This window comes from Leopardus geoffroyi, chromosome E2, assembly GCF_018350155.1.
Source record: "Leopardus geoffroyi isolate Oge1 chromosome E2, O.geoffroyi_Oge1_pat1.0, whole genome shotgun sequence".
Classification (NCBI taxonomy): Eukaryota; Metazoa; Chordata; class Mammalia; order Carnivora; family Felidae; genus Leopardus; species Leopardus geoffroyi.
In genome coordinates, this window is record NC_059335.1 from 29476254 (window position 1) to 29496983 (window position 20730).

A 20730-nucleotide genomic window follows, 5' to 3' on the forward strand; every position below is an offset into this window, starting at 1 on the left:
TCATTTGGGCCCTGCAGTCACACTCCTTTCCATGCTGTCTGCCCCTGTAGTTTGGGAGAAATGGGGTGGCGTGGGGGCGGGGGCCTCTGGCAGGGTACTGCTGGGGCCATCCATTGTCCTGCTCTTCTCTGTGGCTCACACATGTTCCTCCGCGCCGTGTTTCCTCCCCTGGACTCCTCACTGGGCAGGCCAAGCCCGGGCGGGGACAGTAACAAAGCAGGGGCAGAGGCAGGGATGGGGGGTGGGAATGAGGAAGCAGCCATTTTAATTTTAGCATATGCGTAGGGTTTTAGATCCTTTTGAAAATTAAATGGTTTATGTTATGGTTTGGTATCATTTTATTTTAAGCGTCGGATCTGGCGCCAGGCTGTCTGGGTCAAAATCTCTGTTCTGCGGCCGTGTGGCCCTGGAAACTGCACCTCGGTTGCCTCATCTGTAAAATGGGCACAATCAAAGCTCTGCCCCATTGGGCTGCAGGGAGGAATAGTGAATTTATACGTTAGACTAGATGTTCACCCTGGTTAGTTGCTGGTGACAGCCTCTGGGGGTATAGGTCTGCCCTGCTGCCCTGCAGCGAGATACTTCCCTCCGGGAATTGTTTTGTGTCGTCGAGACACCTGGACATTTGTGACCTCACTCTGCACCCTCTTTCTTATTTAAAATCACTAAGAAGTAAGATTCTTGGGGTCAGTTACGAGGCTCCAGGCCTCTTCCTAGGTCTAGGTGTTTTATATCTGGTCTCAGGCTCTCCCGGGGTAGGTTTGCCCGTTAGGTATAAGTACATCTCAAATATCACATGGGGACATACTTATACTAAAAACGTTTTTATTGATTATCTGAAATTCAAACTTAACTGAGTATCTTGTATTTTTGTTTGTTAAATCAGATAGCCCTACTTGGGGATTTTCCTCGCTGGTGTTTTGGTTGGCCGCCCTACATCCCTAACGTGGAGAGAGGTCAGCACGGTTTCTGGAGCTGGTTCCTCACAGGAATATTCTAAAGCTCCAGAGAAGATGGAAGGAGGGGGGGGGGGGATGTCAATGAGAATACAAGTCTCCTATTTCTTATAAAGATAATTAGAACCATTCTCAAAGTAGCTGTCCATGGCTGTCCAAAAGAACAGAAGAATAAGCCTTTTGGAAGTTTTGTGTTTTTTTCAGACTTAAATGTAGTATTTTAGCTCGCGTGCGCCCGTGTGTGTGTTTGTGTGTGTGTGTGCATGAGTGTGTGCGTTAGGAGAGCAAGGGCTGTGGGAGGGATACAATTAGTGGCTTCTGTACATCTGGGCTGTGTTGATGGGTCCTATGAACTATGTGATTTACAACATACATGCCTTTCATTTTTGTATAAACATGTAGAATGTTTAGCCAAATGGTTGAACCGTTTGGGACAATTGCTTGAAACATTCCAAGTTCTTTTTGCTTTGTTAACTTTTTTTCTGAGTTACTGAAAGTTCTAATTCACTCATGAATGGGTGAGATTCAGGGGAGGAGGAATCCAACACAGGAGGGAGCGTATTTGTGTTTCAGAATTTGCCAAGGGAACCACTGGACGAGCCCGGCTAGGCTTTTGTGAGTGGTATGTGAGGGGAGGCTGATAAAAATTATCAGTATTACTTATAATCCATGAGACGTGGTAAAATTACTGTCTTAAAGGAGGTTTATTAAGAGAGTCCGGTTTATAGACGATGTTTCTCACTGAGTCAGATCATCATCCACTGGGCCTGCGAGTGAGTAGGGTCGGCTAAGTGAGAAAGCTCTTTAGAAAATTGTGTGTGTGTGTGTGTGTGTGTGTCTTTTTCTTTCTTTTTCTCTCCAAAGAGAGTGATGAGAGAAATTATTTAGTCTGTAGCTACAACAGTGGTGCGATTCAGATCCCAGTATTTACAGAGGCAAATTAGTTGATGGGCCAGCATACTAATGTGGAAGACACCACCCTGATTGGTGTGTGTGTGTGTGCGTGTGTGTGTGTGTGTGTGTGTGTGTGTGATATTGCTCTAGGAGGTGGTAAAACAACACCCGAGGAGGGACCTTCAGGATGGAGTATTCCCTTGCTGACTCATCTGAGGAGGAAGTGCGTTAGGTTCTTAACTGTTTTCCAAATGTTTTTTTTCTTTGATTTGCAAAGCCGCGGAGACATAGAATTTAATATTCGTTCCATCAGTAAGTTCTCATCCAAGTTCCCCCCAATAAATGAGTGAATAAGTAAATAAATCAATAACTGAGGTCACAATTTCTTAATTAAGTCCTACAGGAGACAGCTAGGAAATATTGTACCTAAGTTCTAATTTCTAATCTACGTTTGGAGTGGCTCCGTGCCGTTTCAGCCGCACGGAGCCTGTCCCTTTCTAAAGCAAGCATGAGCTCCTCTGCCTTTTAATTCTAAGCTTCCCTCCCAGCCATCCAGGCGCAAAGTTGCCAGCGTTGTTTGTAGCGTGGCAGGAAATCAGTGACGAACTCTGAGAAATTAAAGGAGCCGGGATTTCAGAGTAAAAAATATAATGGAAGCCACTCTTTGGCAGAAACGGTTCCCAACACACGGGCAGCAATCATGGGCCAACAATAATATAATTTGCATTTACCCCCTTTACCTGCAAGAAAAGTTAACTTTGTTTCCTCCCATTAATTACACTGACAAAGTATCCTGTTACGAATTCTGAATAGTTTGACTGAAAAAGATCCCCTTTTCCTAAATCCAACTGTAGCCAGCGCTTTTGGTCTGACTTTTGGGGGTGAGGCAGTCCAGTTAAGCGTCTAGGCAGGGCACAGGTCATCTGGGACACAGGCGGCCCCCGCCCCGTTTTAAGCTGTTTTCCTTAATTACCACGAGAGGAGAGGGGCTCTTCCTCTGCCGGCAAAGTCTTGGTACCTGCTGGCTGGCTCCTTCCTTTCTTTCCCAGGAGGGCCCATCCTCTTTCTTCTCAAATCCTATTTAATTTTTGCATTTCCTGATTTTTATCTTGGGAAAACAAAAGCCAGCTGCAGTCACTTAAGGAAACAGCTGAAGGGTGCTGGCAGGTAGAGGTCTTGCAGGTTTCCAGTCTCAAATGGTGAGAACCCAAATGCGGCGTGTCAGGTTGCAGTGACTTCGGCACTTCTCAGCTCCCTTTCTTCTTCCTGCACACGCGCGCGCGCACACGCATACACACACACACGCACACACACGTGCACACGCATGTCCCTTTTTGCTCGCCTCCTGCCCAGGGTCCCCCTCACTTTCTACAGCTGTATTTCTAATCAGCAGAAGATACATCTTGCTTGGAGCCAACACGCCTTTTCTCCGCGCATTCTTAACCTCCTATCTTATGCATGGATCACTGGGTAGCTTAGAAATGCACAGACACAAAGGAGAAGCTGACATTCGATGGTTGACGGCCATAATGGCTGTTTATAAACCTAATCCATCACGTTTAGGGGACACCTCCATTTTTGTCCCTCTGAAAAGGTATAAATAATAAAATGGGATAGCTCCAGCTCGGAGGTGCCTTGGTAAATATTTTAACTATTTACAAGATCGCACCAATCACAAAAGAAGCATCTGTACCATCCACAGAAGGGCCCCTAGCCATTAAAAGAGACCCAGATGGTTGCTACCATTCGACCAACAATAACATCTCTTGATGGGAGAGCTTTTGTGGCGTGGTTTACATTTTTTTTTTTTTTTTTTTTTTTACAAACCACGTTGTGAATTTTCATATCACATCCTGAACTTGTCTTCCTTTTTCTCTGCCGGCCCCCAGCAACCTTTCTAAAGAAAATCTCCCTAAATAGCCTCCCCCTACGAAAAGAATGAGGCCTTGAAGGATCATGGCAAATGGATGTTTCAAAGCCCAATTCAGAGGCAAGTCTGTACAATTATAAACTGGGCCTTCTCCAAGTCCAAATATTGACATGGGCCCACTCATTCTGTGGGTAAACACCCCAGTTGAGCCCCGAATGCACCTTGCCATCTAAGACTGAGTGCACAACCCTGGCTCGTTCGGTTTCAATTTACCCTTTCCTGCCAGGCTTAGAGAAGAGTGCAGTGGGGCCCAAGGAACTCCAAGGGTGACCTTTGGAGTTAAAGGTATTTCTTCTTTTGGACCCTGTGCCTGACTCGGGGAGGGGGGGGGGGCAGGCCGGCAGCGAGGATAGCGTGTGGCTCTTGACATCTTTGGGCAAGTCAGATCGCTTTTTTTGTTCTGAGTGTGGAGCAAACGGAGAGAATTTGCAGCCCGTAGCTGCTTAGTAACTGCTGGGAACTTAGGTTGTTTCTAAAGCACCAGGAAACCCAGCTTTTTAGTGACACGGAGATGGCAAACAGAGAGCAGGAGAGCGGCGCCCGAGTCCCGGAGCAGATCTGATTCTGAGTCTCAGCTCGGGGGTGGGGGGGCCCAGGGCAAACGCCTTCTCCACGCCAAGCTTCGGTTTCCAGGCTGTATCACCCGGGCACCAATAGCACAAACCCCTGAGGGTGCCTGTGTGAATTACCCAAGATGATATATTTAAAGCAGGGAACTAAGCGCTCCATAAAGGTTGCTATAATTAATACTGACAAACCCATCACGGAGCGATCAAATCTTTTGAAACTAGAAGATGAGGCAGGCAGCAATTCCAAGCTTTCTGCAAACAGCATGGGTATTTGAAGTTTCCTTCCGGGGGCTGGGGGCGGGGCTGGGGGTGGGGGACAGAAACCCCAAACCATGTGACCACCACTCTCCAGGTCTAAACGTTCATTTCTTTTCCAAAGGCTCTATTTAATTTCGGAGCTCCCACTTTCCAAATTTGGTCAATAAAATTAACAGCCTCCTTTTGAGTGGAACATCACACCTCCAAATGAGCTCAAGCTGGCGCAGGGATTGTCCTGCGGAATGTGAGATTTACATTTTACAGCTCCTCGCCAAGTAATGAATGAATCAGAGCTCGTAAACAAACGATCCTCGCTTCCCTTGTTCCGTGGACCCCGACGTGGGGTGTGTGCTGCAAAGAAAAATATTTATCCTGTTTGTGTGGCGCTGGGTCCCTGAATGGCCCACCAATAAAACAACATCATAAAGGGCATTTCACAGCTGAGCTCGCAATTTAATAAACAGATGCAAACAGAAGGGCTTGGAGGTCAACAATTAAAAATAAACCAGCCCGACGTTCTCCTTGGAATTCCCCTTCTCTATAAAGTAGAGAGGACCAGGCCCCCACAGCTGTGGCAGGGCTGGGGGAGGGGTGGGAAAGGAGCTCAGGAGGGCTGTACCTGTTCTCAGTGATTACTGCCACAACTCTCTCTCTAGCAAGAAAGGGCAACTTCCAGAGCAGATGAAATGCAACTCATGAGCCCAAAGAGGCCAGAAAACGGTACAGTGACCTTGGCTGGCTGCAAAGGGGGCCTGTCGATTTCTCTAGTTTCTGTGCCCAAGACCCTACGTGTTGGAGCAAAAGATCTGAAACAGTGGGGAAGCAAAGACTGGCTTCTGTGTGGTTGGTTTCGGAATGGGTTTTCCACTTAAATCCGAAAGTGTCTGTGTGTGTGTGTGTGTGTGTGTGTGTGTGTGTGCTTGTATGATGTCTGAGAAGGAACAAAGGCACTGAGCAAAGGTCTGGAAAGTTGGTCACAGGCACCATTCTGTACCCACTTTGCCCCATACCCTCTCTCAGCGCTGCTCAGATCAAGGCTGCCCACCACACGGGCACACGTGTCAGCGCCATCTTGCCCACCACGCTGGCACATCTGTCAGCGCCATCTTGCCCACCACGCGGACATATCTGTCAGCGCCATCTTGCCCACCACGCGGGCACACGTGTCAGCGCCATCTTGCCCACCACGCGGGCACATCTGTCAGCGCCATCTTGCCCCACTTTGCCTGTCACTTCAGGCTCAAATACCATCTCTCCCTGCCTCACTTTCTCTTAAGTTAAAGGCGGGTGGTGGTGGGGGGGGGGGGTTGGTAAGAATAGTACCTGGTTGCTGGCTAAAGTGTTGGCTGGGGATTGGTGAGGTCGTTGGTGTAAAGCTCTTAAGGGCGTGTTTGCAAACAGCAAGGCCTCCAAAGTCCTAGTTCTTTTTAACAGTATCTGTGCGGTCTCAGGGGCTCACGCTTTCTTCTGGCCCAGAGAATTCCACCGTGGCAGGTCTCACTCACCTAACTTGAGAATGTGCTGGAGGCCTGCAAGCCCCCCATTCTGACGCGCTCACCCTCACAAAGTCCCAAATGCCCACCCAGCGAATGCGGACAGCCTCCCCACATTCCTCTGCTGATAAGAGGGGAAATGAAGGATGGGTCTAAAGATAACCATTTGCTCTGGGGGACAGACCTCCCATGAGGACCCATCTGGGGGTCAGGCAGGAGCACTGTGTCGAGTGGCCGGCCACACCAAGCTCGCGCCCCCCCTCCGAGAGTCTTCGGTGGAATTATGGACCAAGAAGTTCGTTTTCTTTGCACGTGAAGAGTAGGGACGGTGAGCTTGAGAAATCATTCAAGCACCCCGTATTCAGGTGGGCTTCCCAAATGTACCAGGGGCTCCCACACTGTCTGGTGGCTCATCTTGGGCTGTGTTCTGGGTTCTTGGGGCTCCTCCCCTTGAATCATGTAGACTTGAGTGTAAGTCCCTCCTCTGCCTTTTTGTGTTTTTCTTCTTCAAGCAACGAGAACACGCGAGAAACACCTCCAGGGAACAGGATGGAGTCATTCTCTCCTTTTTCTGGTGTCGAAGACATATTTTCCTTCTCTGCAACTATTTATTTAGTATGAAGGAAAAACCCTCTCCTGTGCACGCTCTCATCTACTCCCCAGGACAGGCCTGAGTGGCGACTGTTGTTCCCTTGATGTCACCGAAGAAACAATGGAGGTTGTGACGTGTAGATCATCCCATCACTGAAAAGAAGCAAAAGTGGATGGTTTTCATCCGTAATTCGTAGTTTTTCATTTTGAGCTAGGACTGGACTTTAAAAAAGCCAACTACAAGGAAATAAAAACAGTCATACAGAAAAAAAATTTTTTATTTTATTTTATTTTATTTTATTTTATTTTATTTTATTTTATTTTCAACGTTTATTTATTTTGGGGACAGAGAGAGACAGAGCATGAACGGGGGAGGGGCAGAGAGAGAGGGAGACACAGAATCGGAAACAGGCTCCAGGCTCTGAGCCATCAGCCCAGAGCCCGACGCGGGGCTCGAACTCACGGACCGCGAGATCGTGACCTGGCTGAAGTCGGACGCTTAACCGACTGCGCCACCCAGGTGCCCCAAGCTTTCCTTCTTTTTGAACTTTACAAGATAGGTGCGTATTGTATTTATTCATTTGTGTTTTCTCCTTTCCTTTGGTGCTAGGCCGATAAGATTCATCCATATTGCTGAGTGAAGCCATGGCATGTTCCTCCTCTTTATTCCTACAATACAATTCCATTTGGGGGCTGTATCCTGATTTATTCGTCCGCACTAGGTTGGTTGACATCTGAGCTGTTTCCAGTTTGGGGTATGTATGGTAGACTGCAAATATTCTTTATACCTGTCTCTAGGCGTGCCCTCTGCCAGACTTTGGCTAATTAAAAGAGGTGAAGGTACGCCAGGGGTGAGCCAAACCTTCAAGAAGCCTTGCATGTTTCCGTCTGCTCTCCTGTACGTCTGTCATCACCGTGAGAAGGTCGTGGGCATGGTAGGCTGCTCGTGGAAAGAGCGTGCTGAGAGATGTACTGAACAGAGTAAACTCAAAGAAGCATGAGCCCGACCAAGCTCGGCGAACTCCAAGAGTGGATAAACAATAAATGTTTATTGTTGCATGATGCTGATATTTTTGTAGTTGTGTGTCATTCGGTGTCATTTAGCAATAGGTAAATGATACAAGCTTGTAAGCTGTGTGATAAATGTTCTTTTCTTTTTTCCTTTTTTATTTTTATTTATTTATTTTTTTAATGTTTATTTATTTTTGGGACAGAGAGAGACAGAGCATGAGTGGGGGAGGGGCAGAGAGAGAGACAGAGACACAGAATCGGAAGCAGGCTCCAGGCTCTGAGCCATCAGCCCAGAGCCCGACGCGGGGCTCGAACTCACAAATCGTGAGATGGTGACCTGAGCTGAAGTCGGACGCTCAACCGACGGAGCCACCCAGGCGCCCCAATGTTCTTTTCTTTTTTAATGTTTATTTATTTTTAGAGAGAGAGAGAGACAGAGCACGAGCGGGGGAGGGGCAGAGAGAGAGGGCGACACGGAATCCGGAGCAGGCTCCAGGCTCTGAACTGTCAGCACAGAGCCCGACAAGGGGTTCGAACCCACGAACTGGGAGATGGTGACCTGAGCCGAAGTCAGATGCTTCACAGACTGAGCCACCCAGGCACCCCTGTGATAAATGTTCTTATCAAAATCAGTCATTTTAATTCGGATTTCTCAAACTCCAAAGCCCGAGTTCATTCCATTTTACTGGACCTCAGTCTCTTTTTCTTTTTTTTTTGTTTTATTTTCCCAGTAACATCGATGAAAATGTCATCGAGAATTGAACATCAGACTCCTAGCTTAAGGGTCAAGATGCAGAAGTATGTGGTTGCAACCACATGGATGGAGGTAGAGAGGATTATGCTGAATGAAATAGGTCAATCAGAAAAAGACAAATACCATATGATTTCACTCATATGTGGAATTTAAGAAACAAAACAAGCAAGCAAAGGAAAAAACAATATGAGAGAGGGAGAGAGACAAATCAAGAAACTGACTTTTAGGGGAGTCTGGGTGGCTCGGTCATTTAAGCATCCGACTTCGGGTCAGGTCATGATCTCACGGTTTGCGGGTTCGAGCCCCGCCTTGGGCTCTGTGCTGAGAGCTCGGAGCCTGGAGCCTGCCTCGGATTCTGTGTCTCCCTCTCTCTCTCTGTCCCTCCCCTCTTGTGCTCTCCCGCTCTCTCAGAAAGAAAGAAAGAAAGAAAGAAAGAAAGAAAGAAAGAAAAAGAAGAAACAGACTTTTAACTGTAGAGAACAAACAGATGGTTACCAGACGGAAGGTGGGTGGGAGATGGGTGACAAAGGTGGCGGGGATTAAGGAGGGCACTTGTCCTGGTGACCACTGGGTGATGAAACTTGTGAATTACTACACTGCATACCTGCAACTAATTTCACACTCTACGTTAACTAACTGCAATTAAAATAAAAGCTTAAAACCATCCATGGCTTTATGAGCTTTCTACATATCTCTTTTGTCTTTATTCTAATCTATTTATTTCACGTGAGAAACTTCAGCTCTTCAAATCCCTTCTTGCCCACGACGTCCTTTTCCCTTGCGCTCCTGTTTGAATCCTCTAGTGGAAATTATAGAAGGGTCAGACAGTAAAGATATCCAGAGATCCAGATCAATACTTATTCTGGATCGGCGCGAATCCAGGGGTCTGAAACTGATGGCCCTTGGGACAAATTGGGTCCACAGACGTGTTTCATTTAGCCTATAGAATGTTTTAAAAATTTGAGCCAACATGAGGGAAAAAAAAAACCCCACAGGATCTTAGGCAAAAGTCTAGATTTTAAGCTTTTCTAGATTCATATTAGTAATATTTTGAGAATATTTACTAACACTGGGCCTGCAGCCCTGCATGTGAAACAGGAATGAAGTTGAGGTGTTTGTCTCCTTCTGAGGGATACATGTCTCCAATTTGCCACAGTCCTTACTATTCCTTATTGCCCCCCAACTCTGAGACTGAGTGTTGGGTGCCATCATAAGAGCCATTATGATACGGTTTTCTAATGATGGAGGAATATTTTTCTGAACCCGTGTCTAACAAAAGGGGAACAATAAAAGACACTGAGAGTTCTAATGTATTCTTCTAGCCATTAAGCCTCTTTGAATTTAAAATTTGTTTAAATGTGTATTTATTTTTGAAAGAGAGAGAGAGACAGAGTGTGAGCAGGGGAGGGGTCGAAGAGAGGGAGACACAGAATCTGAAGCAGGCTCCAGGCTCTGTGCTGGACGCGGGGCTCAAACCCTCGAGTTGAGAGATCATGACCTGAGCCGAAGTCAGATGCCCCATCGACTGAGCCATCCAGGTGCCCCCATTAAGGCTCTCTGAAAAGTCCCCCCCCCCCCCAGTGGCCAAGGTGCTATTAGATCTTGTCACTCAGTTCCCAGCGCTGAGACCTTCAAAGACTCCCCTTTATTGACTGAATAAAGTCCAGAGCCCCTAGCCTGACATTCAATTCCTTCATAGTTTCAATCCCACCTTCCTTTATAGCCATGTCCCCTAACCTACGTGCTGTGACCCGTAGGCAGTAGAAACCCTGTTCATATAAAAACTTCTGGATCTTCTGGATCCCCCTGTTGATTTCATATCCTCTTATTTGGTCCCTGCTTTTTCCTCCTCCTGAATGTCCATCTTTCTTGAATGCCATTTATTTCCCGTCCCTTCTGTTAAAATGCAGCCCCATCGCTAAGGATTAAACTCTAAGTATGCCTTCCTTTCTGATGCCTTCTCGGGGCTCCCCTGTCAGTATTCATGTCTGCATTTAAACACAATAAGAGTACAAAGAATGCCGAATGAATGTTAGAACCAGTGGCTTAGAGAACGAGGCCTTTCTGCTTACCGTCTTTCTTTCCTCCTGGGAACCTCACTGCACTATTTTACCCCTTCAGCCATAGTTGCTTGTTTGGGATCGGACAGCAGAGGCAACCTAGTCAATTATAGTTCTAATCTCCTGCTAGAGCTGGGTAGCTCCCAGACTGGGCACGTGGTCAGGGCTAAGCCAATCCGAATCCTTCCCTGGGACATTTTAGTCTATCGCTAAGCAAGATCAGCAATCTCTCCTCAGCGGCGAAAGCTATAAGCTACAAAGCTGGAGGTCTTGGTGGCCATGCTTCTCGCCATGCCAAAGAAGTCAGGCTACAGGTGACGAAAATTAAAAGAACAGGAAAAGAGACGCTCAAACATAAAACAGAGGGTGATTCTGAATAGCATTCAAATCACTATGTGTTGTTTTCATTGGTCCTAAATTTAGGTCCCAAGGCCCCAGTTCACCACTGCGTGGAATTGGTGACTGTGGGCCTTCCAAAAACCCATATCTGAGTGTTAAACATAAACCTGAATACATAGAGTGGTTTAGAAATTATTTAGTGGAAAATAGGACATTCTAAAAAAGTGGCATAAGGTTCAATTGAAGGCCATGGAAATTTTTATTTCAAGCTGTTGGAAATGGATATTAAAACTAAATGAAATAATTTTACTGGGTGGGGTTGGGGGGGAACCTTCCCCGAGCGTGGATGGCCAAACTTTCCTGGAATCCATGAGCCAGTATATCCCCTTTTGTGACTAACCTAGTCTGAATCGCATTTCTGTCACTTCCAAAGCAGTCCCGATGGATACAAGCAGAGTGTGGACACAGATATAAAGAGAACACATTGTGTATTTATTTAATCCTACAAATTCATGATGCTTGAAAGTTGAAAAATGAATAAGACACTTGTCAGTGAACTCACAAATAATTATGATTTCTTATTCACCTCTGTGTACTCAGCACCTGGCCCCATGACTGGCACAAAGTAAGATTTCATAAATGTTTGTTAAATAAATAGATGTAAGACTCAGGATTATGGAATGTTAGCAAGGTGTAAGAGCAAAGAGAAGGAAACTAAAACTTCTATGGGGATGGGGAGTTGTAGATGGTGTAGGCAAGGTTTCCAAAAGTGAATGCATTTGAGCGGAGTCCTGAAGGATGTGGAGCTGCTTAGCCAGCAGAAAGGGAAGGCAAAGTAGGAGTCTAGATGGAGGCGGTTGCATACGCCAAGGTGGAGGCATAAAAGAGTGAGTTCTAGAAACCCAAACAGCTCTATGAGGCTGGATTATGGCATTAGAGGAGGCTGGGAGAAGAGGCTGGTGAGGGAGGCTGGGCCGAGTAATGCAAATAGAGAAGATTAAATATTTACATAAGCTCATTAGTGACACTGTGGGCATGTGACAGGTATGATGTAGTTGAAACCTCCAAGGTTTAAGTACCCTGAGTGCAACTGTATCTTTTTGAAATTGATTACGTGACATTAATAGGCTCTTTCTCAGCTTCGCTGGTGATCATATTCATGATTTACTTTCATTTCTCATCCCTGGAGCCAGGAACAGTGTATCCTGACCCCCATCCTTCCTCTCACATCTTTCTCAGGAGCTAAATATTAGAGGCTAGAGCCTTCCTCTGTGTGTGTGTGTGTGTGTGTGTGTGTGTGTGTGTGTGTGTGTTGTCCTCTCTAAAGGTAAGCAATTTTGCTCCTAAATAATTAACAGACAAATTCTTATCATTATGAGGAACAGTAAAAAAGGGATGGGGGAGAAGGATGCTGTATCACAAAGCTATTTTCTTGATCCTTTGCAACACCCACTAAATGTGATCCAACAAGAACTTGTTGGTGCCCTAGAATCTCTAAGATCTCAAAGTACTCCAGGACAGAACGCCTTCCCCTATAGACCTTACAGCCCTGTTAAGGAGGCAAGATCGCCCTCACTAACTTTGACAATATCACTTGCTTTTATAAGACATGTGTCCAATGATTAGAGCACAGAGTGCTTTTGTCTACGTTCTTACATTTGATCTTATCTGTGCAGTGGATGGTATTCCTGATTGTCCTATATTAGGCAGTGGCTAGGGGCCACTGGAGAAAGGCAACACTGGGTTCAAACCCTAAATTGATTTTTATTAACTATGAACCAGTCAGGAGAGGGTAAGTTTTGCTGCACTAACGAAGAGAACCAGGATCCCCGTGACTGAACTCAGCAGGTTTATTTCTCACCTGCTCCTGTATTCACTGAAGGGTGACCGGAGGCCCTGTTCCTCCCATTCATGCTCCAGAACTCAGCACCAGAGGGCAGCTGTCTCCCCACGTGTTGCTTTAACAGACGAAAAGAGAGCTCTGGAGGGTCTCAGCCAGCAATGAAATGCCTTAGCTCAGAGGCGGCACGCTCCCCACAATTCACTGGCCAGAACTAGGCTTTGTGTCCCCACCCATCTGCTACCAGCCGGGCCACTTTCTAAAGGCAAGGCATCATCTTCGTTCTTAGGTTTCTAGCAGTTAACGTAAAGAGGTTTATAAGCATTATGATATTTGCATGACTTCTGACGTCTGTCAAATGTGAAAACAGAATCTCATGGCTTATGGTAAGTGTAACTACTCCTGGGGTTAAAGGCAAAGGAAAATGTATCATTGTAATATTTTTTTCATAGAGAAGATGCCATGGGACAAAGTAAAGACACTTTCCTCGGTATCCTTATAACAAACACAGGAACTTCACTGGGCTTCTTTAATGCTGTTCTTGAACGTTGGCTGGTGGTAGAATACCAAAGGGCAGTCCAATGAAAGCAAGTTTGTAGGGGTCCAGAACACAGAGGACGTGGCTGTCTGTGGTGCTGGTCTGATCAGGGTAGAGATTTTGGAGCCTATGATGGAGAATTTGCAAAATGGCAGTTCTCCCACCAGTCCAGCCTGCTGAGGTGTTTCGTTGGTCTCTACATGGTTAGAACTTTTTGTCGTTGTTAGTTGCCAATACTTGAAGTCAAGAGATACAATATACAAATTTAAATTTTGAACTTTTATGGAAAAAATATATCTTTCAACTGTTTTTAAATGGTTTTTTTTTTAATGTTTATTCATTTTTGAGAGAGAGAGAGAGAGACAGAGAGACAGAGCACAAGTGGGGGAGGAGCAGAGAGAGAGGGAGACACAGAATCCGAAGCAGGCTCCAGGCTCCGAGCTGTCAGCACAGAACCCAACGCGGGCTCGAACTCACAAACCGTGAGAACGTGACCTGAGCCAAAGTCGGACTCTCAACCAACCGAGCCACCCAGGCGCTCCCATATCTGTCAACTTTTGACCAGATTTAGGCAGCACCTGTCTTCTCTAAACGAGGTGTGAGCTGTCCAGCAACCCGTAGTCTTTTCTGACCCTCTGTACTGTGGAATGGTACCTACCCCATCCCTGTTGATGTTTGTGTTTACAGTTTCTGGTTTGTAGGACTGGAAGCATTGTATTCTCTTTAAGTAACACTTTGAATACTTTCCTCAGGTGAGATTTTTTTTTTTAAGGTTTATTTATTTATTTTGAGAGAAAGAGAACGAACATGTGCAGGGGAGAGTCAGAGAGAGAGGGAGAGAGAATCCCAAGCAAGTCCCCTGCTGTCAGCACAGAGCCTGAGCCAGGGCCTGATCCCACGGTCCTTGGATCATAACCCGACCCCAAATCAAGAATCGGATGCTCAACCAACTGAGCAATCCAGGCGCCCCTCTCAAGGGAGTTCTTAAGTAGTAGTGGCTCTGAGGTATTTCCCAGTCCAGAATTTGGGATTACTGTCTCCATGGATCTTGCCTAGAGTCATGGAACAAAATGATGGAACTTCAAAGGGCAGAGCTGGATTTGATACCTGAACGTAACTAACAAGGCTCTGTGAGATCTAGTCCCTTCCTACTGTTCCGTCTCTGTTAACACTGCTCTCCCTCCAACTTGCTTTCAAAGCTCCAGCCTCATTGTCCCTCTTTCAATCCTTTGGACGTGTCATGCTCATTCCCACCTCATGACCTTTCCCCTCGTTCTTCCCTTTGTGTGAATTTCTTTGTTATTCCTTCTGGCTCCTCCTCCTATTTGTCCAACCCTAAGGGAGCTCATTCAATAGGTCAGCCATCTTGACAGGTGTCACCTAGTTTTAAAGGATGAGCCCTACCCTCCACAGGAAACTGGCACCGAAAAAATAAAGTAGCCAGTTAAATGTGTTGAACTGAACCTAAAAGTTAGTGTCACATCAGGGTGAGCTGGCCATGACAGGCTCTTCTATGAGAACTTCTATGAGCTGGCCATGATAGTCTCTTCTATGTTGCCCTGACCGCAACAGCCATGTAATAGACTGTGCGTAGGAATTTAGACATGAAAGAGGAATTTTAATGTGCATCTAAAGCATTTGGGGAGTTTGTTGAAAACGTAGATTCTGGAGCCTTAACCCCAGAAACTGAGACTAATAAGACTTGGGTGATAGGCTTGGTTCAAGAGGAACACGCCAGAATGGCTAACCTGATGGTCAAAATATGAAAATACTCTTTACTTATTGGTAAATACCAAATTCTCCAACTGTCTTGGGAACACCACACCCATTGAAACTGCCCCGACCCCTAACCCAAGACCTCTTGGATACCCCCCCATAATTGGCAGACAAATGAGTTATGCCTTGCAGAGTTGGGTGCTTTGAAGTCTCTTGCATTCTGACTGGCACCATTTTCTATTATTTGTTAAATGTTTTGTATTTGACTCCTGATAATAGGGCATGGGAACCTTAATTTCGTAAGGGACCTAGAAACTTCTGACCTAACAGACATACTAGCCATACCTTTAGAAACACTAGTCTTCGGGCACCCGGGTGGCTCAGTGGGTTAAGCGTCCGACTTCAGCTCAGGTCATGATCTCACTGCTCGTGGATTCGAGCCCCATGTCGGGCTCTGTGCTGAGGGCTCGCAGCTTGGAGCCTGGAGCCTGCTTCAGATTCTGTCTCTGTCTTTCTGCCACTCCCCTGCTCATGCTCTGTCTCTCTCTCAGTTTCAAATATAAATAAACATTAACAAAATTTTTAAAAATACTTTTAGAAACTTAATCTTATGGACTGATGGAACCAATGGTGATAAATGCCATGATCAAGGCCTGGAAAATATGAGGCAGGAATAGAAGAGGGACCTAGTCTTCTGGTAGTGGGACATGGGGTTGTTGGAGAACCATCTGAAAAGACACAAAAGAAGCAATGTTTAGAAAGGTTCTCAGGAGCTCTCCAGGATGCAAAAGTATTAGAAGCCTCAGTTGCAGTCAAGTAATATTCTCAACTTAGCAAGAGATGAGAAGTGTCCATATACGCAAAGACAGGAGATTATTAACAGCTGCAGGGAGACTGAAAACAAGATAGCAACACTGAGGCATAGAAAAGGAATTCCTCCTGTGGCTGAGGGACAAGGAAGGACTATCTCCCCCTTTCTGTGTTCACCCTACAAAGCATTACCCAAGAGCATCTCAGAGATGCATGTAGGGTTACAATAGAGATTGATGGAATTTGGAGTGTGTTGGCCGATTAATCGCTTTTCAGAAACAGTATCTCTCTCCCTCCCATGCTTTCATGAGAAGAGTATACTTCGTCACCTTTGACCTTGGATGTGATCACCTGCCTTGTTTTGACCAATGACATTTGATCAGACTGAGGGCGTCAGAGACAGGATGTGTTTGTGAGGTTGACGGTGTAGCCTTCCGTGTCCGCCATCATTATAAAGAAGTCATGTTCCCATTGGCTCCCTGGTGCCAGGGGGAGGATGAGGTCAGCCAACCTGCAGGTATGTGAACTGAGTAAGTGCTCATTTCTCTATACAACTGTGATTTTGTGGTTGTGGGTTACACCACGACAAAGGACCGGTGGAATGATGTATGTATGACAAAACCATGTCAAGGTCTGGAGAGGCCCACCCAAGTCAGACTGAACTGTCTTTCCTATTTTGCTCCACGGTAGCTAAGGGATTGGCCATCGTTTCAGAATATTCTCTTAAGAATAGAAAAAAGCCAAAGGAATTCACACCTAAATACGATCATAATATTGCATTTTGACGGTTCATTGAACACCTTACATGCTAGATTCCATGGAATCTAGCTTTAGATGGAATAGCTCATGGAACTGAGATTCCTCTCAATCAGTCCCATGTGTCTATACTCTTTTTGGATAATCGTGAGGCCCAGAAGGGGACCAGTATGCAGACTGTGCATTTTTTGGTTCCTGTCTAGACCATTCAACCCAAAACTGAAATAGCCGAGCTGAATAAGGAGCTGGGCTGTAGGGGTTGAAGTAGGGGAAGGGTGAGGCTGGGGAGGGGAAGGGGACAGAAGGCTTAAAAATAGCGGGAAAGAATATTGCCTAAGGGCTCAGAGATAAACAACGCAGTTTCAGTGTCTCTTCCCATGACCCAAATCACGGGTCTTAAGAATGTGCACTGGTGTTTCTGAGTCGGGGAAAGGTGTTCACTTTTCAGCGAAAACAAGGGGCCCACACCAAACAGCCTCTGGCTGTCTTACTCCAAGGGCACAGTGGGGTCAGCCTGGGACTCTATTGGAATCAGAAGAAGAATGTAATGCTGGCTGACAGGCCCTGGGTGTTACTGTGGTGCAAGTCAAGGAATAAGGGCTTTGCGCACACGATCTCCCTTCACAAGCCTCTGACACCTTGTGCCCAAATATCCCCATTGCACGTACGAGGAGACTAAGGCTCAGGGAGGCAAAAGCAGTTTCCAAAGTCGAGGGGCTTCAGGAGCTCACGTTAGGGTTCGGGGTTAGAATTTATGCTCACGTAAATTTAAAGCAATCATGAAGAATCACCCACGGAGAAACGGTGCTTTTGAATCTTGAAAAATTCCATTCCACTCCTGCCTCTGAGGAGCAAGGCAGGGGAAATGGTCGAATCTCAGCAGGAAGGCTGCACCAGCTGTATTTTATTTCATTTCGGCTCATGTCATCAGTGGGGGGACTGGCGCATCCGAGTCGATTGTCTCAGGACAAGGCAAGAAGTTGCAGGAGCCTTTAGAAATCGGAGGAGTGTCTGAGTTTCTCCGCACGCCACCCCGTCTGATCCAGATGAGTCCTGGCAGAGCCTGGGCTTTGAGGGGCTCCTGGAGCCCAGACAGGTGAGAAGAGCCAGCCTTTCATTTCAGCCACGGAGAAGGTGAAATCAGAGAGGGGAGGTGATGGGCCCCAGGCTCCACAGTGACAAGGCGGAGATCCCTACCCCCAAGGCAGGTGGCCCCATCGCCAGAGCCACGCTCTTTTCTGCTGTGTCACGCTGCCCCTCCCTTGTCATTTCTGGGGCGTGACTCATGGTGGGAGATAATCCCGGGGCTCTGCCTTCCCAGGAGCTCTCTCCAACACATGTCACTTTCTGGTTTTGTGGAATGAGGGAAAAATTCCAAGAAATTAAATGTTTGTAAACCAGAGTGCTTTGTGTTGTCTCCGAGGGTTAACCCCTTTCTGGTTGTTTTATTTGTGTGTGTGTGTGTGGCGGGGATGGCGGGGGTGGAGGAAGAGGCTTTCCCCCCCTCCCCATTCCATTTAAACAAATACCAGAGCTAGAGCTAATGGAGGCATTTAGAGGTGCGCCAGCCAGAGTAAGCAAGGAGAAAACCCTTACAGCCACAGTGTTTATGGTGGGGGAAATTCTTCGCAGGCTTTTGCACACACGAGTTTTGCCTTATTCTATCTTTGCGAGCACAGACATGTGTGACCGTGCCGTGCCCACCATTCATGGCAAGACCCACTTGCTGAGTAGCTGTAATGTCTTACTGGGATTTCAGAGACCACGGAGCAGTCCTACCCGACGCGGTCGCATTGAAGACCGGCTTCATCGAGAATCTCTGCTCACAACGCGTAGAAATCTCCTTAGACCAGCTCAAGCACAGTGGAGATACCACTGAAAAGAATAGAAGGGTATCGCCCAGAATGAGAAACGGAGAAGAATCAGGACTTGGCAAGTCAGACAGGAACGCCTCAATCTTTTCTTCCAGGGTGCCATGATGCCGGATTTGTGCTTCTCTCTATGATGTTTATTTTTCTCTCGTTTCACAGATTTCCATAGTATTCTCAGCTGCAAATCAGAGACACTTCAGCTGTACTGGGGGGGGGGGCACTATGGCCTTGCCATTTTTTCATCCAGACCAAGTTACGGTTATATTTGGGTCACCGTGGCCATCGAGCAGTGGATGGGGAAACGCAGAGCTTGTTTGTCGACATGTCTCAGAGTTTCGCTCTGTGCCACCTTCCGTCATTTTTTTCTGGATGCCCGGGCAAGCTGCCTTCGCAGGAGGAGGGAAAGCGGGGTGATTAGAACGATGTGTATGTTTCCTTTCAAGAGAAAAGTTAATTTTATTATGAGCAGGTTATTTAGAAAGTGACAGCTTTGCAGCTGGGAACGCTTTTTTACCACTCCTCTATAATCTTAATGGCTAACACTTTTTTGATTGCTTATTATGTGCCAGGCAGGGCTCTTGGTACTTCCCACATACTGGCTCAATTAATTACCATGATCATCCGGTGCGGAAATGCAATCATGGGTTCCCTTTTATAATGCAGGAAACTGAGGCACAGGGAACTTACCCGACTGGAGCAAGGGTGAGCTGGGAATCGAACCCAGAGCCTGAACTTCACAGACCACTCTACTAGTTAGTATTTTGTGATGACTCTTAGCACATGCATTACTTGCCTGGCACGTCATAGCCCTTTGTACATATCATGTCATTAAGTCTACACAAAAGCCATGACTGGCGGTCAGAATCATCGTGTAGATGAGGAAACTGAGGCACAGTGAGGTTAGATGGCTGGTCTCAAGTCAAGAGAGCTCATCGTGGCAGTGCTGGTCTTCGGACTCAAATCTCACCCAGAGTCTGGGCTCTTCACCGCTGGGCTTGAGCTGCTAGCTTAACACAGACCTACGGAGGCTAGAGTCTTAGGCGAGAATGTGCTAGGGAACGGTCAGAAAATTAAAAAGGGGCGCTTGTGGGGCTCAGTCGGTTGAGTGTCCATTTGGGCTCAGGTCATGATTTCAGGGATCGTGAGTTTGAGCCCCGCATGGGGCTCTCTGTTGTCCGTGCAGAGCCAGCTTTGGATCCCCCAACCCCCTCTCTCTCTGCGCCTCCCCCGCTCGTGTGCTCCCGTTCCCTCTCTCAAAAATAAAAATAAACACTAAAAAAAAAAAAAAAAAGAAAAGAAAATTAAAAAGAAATGTTTTCAGGGCTTTAAAAGACCAAAGCGAAAATCATAAGTTTGAAGCAATTTTCTGGATGGAGAAGGAGGGCTCAAACAAAGCAACCAAACCCTCAAACTGCCTTTCAACGTATCTGAAACGGATGCGTCTGAGAGAGAAAATCTGGTAGATATTGAGCCGATTACAAGTTTCCAACAGCTGAAAGGAGCCGAGCTGCAGGCCGATCATTGTCAGAAAAGCAAATCCGAATTTGCCCCAGAGCAAAATAACTTGCGGAAAATCAGGAAGAGGCTAGATGGACAGTAAGTTATGAACATAAAACTCTTTGTACCCGACCCAATTAACCCTAACCCAAGGCAACCCTGTGCCTCTAAGCTATTCATTTAAGGGTTTTACGATTTATAGGCAGCCTTTCTCAGGGGAGGTCCCGCCTGGCTCTGATTTCACTTTTCACAGCAGCACACGTGTAATCCCGCCGCGTCACAGCTACACTATTAAGCCAAGACCAGAAAATGCACGTTTCACAGGATGGAAAGAGACCAGAAGAGTCCACAGCCGGCCCCGCTTCTCTCCGAGAGGCTGGTGAGAGCTCCGAGGAAAGTGCACCCTGAGGCCTGCCTGCCTCCCCTCCAGAGAGGGAGGAGGGGGAGGGCCTGAGGCTCTGTTCTCAAAATTTAGTCTTCGAATTCAGCAGGGGGGTCTTGTGACCACCACACACGCAGATACAAGGTAAACCCAAATCGGGATCGCTTCCTTCCGGGAGGGAGGAGACGCAGCAAAGCCCCCAAGACTGTTGGTTAGACACAGAGGCCAGAAGGCAGAGGCGTTCGTATCTCCTGTTAGTTCTCCAGTTAAAATATCACCGCGGATGAAGAGGGTTTGGCTCTATGGAGGGGCAGAGGGCAGGGATTCCCCAAAAGGATGGTAATTGAGGGCCTGGAGGTGAGACTTAGCCTGGCAGGGGAGACACGACTCTGGAAAATAAATCTGTACGGGCAGCCCCAGCGTCCTTGGAGCTCTGTGGTCATTCTTCTCCATAGGCTAGGCCTT

General features: G+C 46.8%; 1 long non-coding RNA gene across 1 annotated transcript; it reads left to right on the top strand.

The window, feature by feature from the left end:
• Positions 1-1372: 1372 nt before the first annotated feature.
• Positions 1373-7759, top strand: LOC123578400. Its single transcript, XR_006702367.1, has 3 exons — positions 1373-1571; positions 7302-7413; positions 7490-7759. It is a non-coding gene; the product is annotated as an uncharacterized LOC123578400 (long non-coding RNA).
• Positions 7760-20730: the final 12971 nt, after the last annotated feature.